The following is a 2,412-nucleotide window of genomic DNA, read 5'->3' on the forward strand; positions in this document are numbered from 1 at the left end:
TCTCTCTCTCTCTCTCTCTCTCTCTCTCTCTCTCTCTCTCTCTCTCTTTCTCTCTCATTCCCATATTGGTCTGGTTCAAAATGTATGTGTCATTCTGCATCTTAAAACTATCACCTCTCTGTGAAGAAGTAGGTAGCATTCCTCATCATTAGTATCCTCGAACTCTAGTTCAACAGGTGATCTTCATACCTGTAAAATCACAAGTCCAATAATTTAAAAGAAAAATGGAAATTAAAAAAAATCTATATTGGCAATGTAGAAATGAATTACATTTTTTGAAATTAAAGTTTGTATATTTCCAATGCACTCTTACTATATCAGGATCATCATGAAATACCTGTGCTATCAAGTGTCAATAAAGCAAGATGTTATAATTGTTAGGCCAGAGGCTCCAAGGACATCCCATATTACAGCACAGAAAATACAGATAAATATTATTCTTTGTTATCAATTGCAAACCTTTTAACAGAGCATATTACTGGTTTAATAATAGTAATATCATGATATAAAGTGATTTATGTATGTTATCTAGTTGACCCTCAAGAAAATTCTACTCTTATTAAAATATTCTTTACATTTGACGAATGTAGAAACTGAAGATCAGAAAATTTGTTGTCACTTTCTCAGGTTCACATAAGCAGAGCTAGGCCTAGAATTCAAGTGATTTGCTTCTATTCTAGGGTTCTTTTCACAATACCGTGGTGATCACATGGCACTTGTTCAATCATTTCTGCTTTCTCTCTGCTTGCTGATATTTTGTAAATATCACTAAGTCTTTAGTCCAGAAACAAACCAACAAACAACATCAACAACAACAAAAAAGCTTTTGGTAAAACTTCCTACCCTATAGCTTATTCAATACCTTGACCTTAGTCATTAGTCCATTGCAAATGCAATGAACCAACTTAACCTTTGCTTTCACCATTTTTCTAATGTAATTTTTATTGTGACACCTGAGACCTAGTGACTGAGAAACAGCATAGCACAGAAGACACAGTGCCACCTGGTATTGGGGTAGTCCATTCCTATCTCTAAAACTTTCTAGTGACTTTAGTAAACTACATAACTTCTCTGAGTCTTCCTCATCTATACAATGGGGGAAAACTCTCACGGTTGCTGTGAGAAAATCAAAAGAGCTAATGTATGTAAAGTGGTTTGCAAATTTAAAATGTGTGTGTGTGTATGTGTGTGTGTGTGTGTGTGTGTGTGTGTGTGTGAATGTCTCATTATTCTTTTCTCCCTAGGAATTGAATAAACCATACTATTACCAGGGCTGGCACATGAATCTTTTATAGAAAAAATATACAGGAATTTTTTTATTTGATTTTTTTTTACATGAAAATGTTTCAGAGCTTAAGTTGTATGGCACACAAAGGTCATTTGCTATGAGATGGTCACTAGACTATCATTTTTGAAGAGCTGAATGTTTTCAGATCATGCAAGCCATGATTATATATATTTTAAGGTACTTAAGGATTGCCTGAACTTATTGAAGAGCCATTTCCTATTATTTTGGTGAACTAGTGGTAGGAAAGTGAAGACTGAAAATTATTATAATTATTTTAACTCTGCTTCTAAGAAGATATCTGAACAACTCATAAAAAAAGTGAATTAGCAGTCACCTAATGTTTTTGAAAAAACCCAGTGATTTTCTGTGCTTATGAAAGTAGTTAATTCACTTGTGAATTTAGGGGATTTTTCTGGTGGTTGGATGAAGACCATGCCCAAAAGGCCTTATGAAGTAGATAAAGTTTGTCTTTTGTCCTGTTCCAATCCCTCAGCCTACCCTTTTTGTTACCCATTCCTGCTATTCTCACTTTATCCCCTACAATGTAGCTAATGACCATTGAAGCCTTGCTTCTGTCAAGATCATTGAAATATTTCATGTTTCTTGTACCTCCCCCCTCGAGGGTTGAAAATACATTTTCCACTCAGTTAATCTGACAAAACACTACATACCAGGATTTTTAAAATGATTATAATAAACATTTTTTTAAAGATTTAAAAACTCTATACAAACATCGTCTTATTTTATCCTTAGAACAACTCTTGAGGTAAGTGATGTCAACATTCCAGCAACTCTAATCCGTTTATGACCAAGAGTGGGAATTTTAGCAAAGGAAGGAGGGGAGTGAAGTATCTGGTGAGAGAAGACTTTTTTCCCTCTACGTCACTCACAGACCTAGGGTGGCCCAGGCAGAGGTCTCCTCCAAAGCTCTGATTCACACAGTCCAACTTGAATACTGGTGGAAACTCATCCCTAAAAGGGGGAGACTAGGATTTTCTCATACTCTTTGGCTACTATACCTCAACAGAATTTTTCCCTGGAAAAAGACTTAAAATAAGGTTTAGCTTTGATTTATATCTAGGCGTTTCCCAAAAGAGATTAAATTCTCTTAATTTCAAGAATTT

Source organism: Vombatus ursinus, unplaced genomic scaffold (assembly GCF_900497805.2).
Source record: "Vombatus ursinus unplaced genomic scaffold, bare-nosed wombat genome assembly UNPS02004868.1, whole genome shotgun sequence".
NCBI classification, from domain to species: Eukaryota; Metazoa; Chordata; class Mammalia; order Diprotodontia; family Vombatidae; genus Vombatus; species Vombatus ursinus.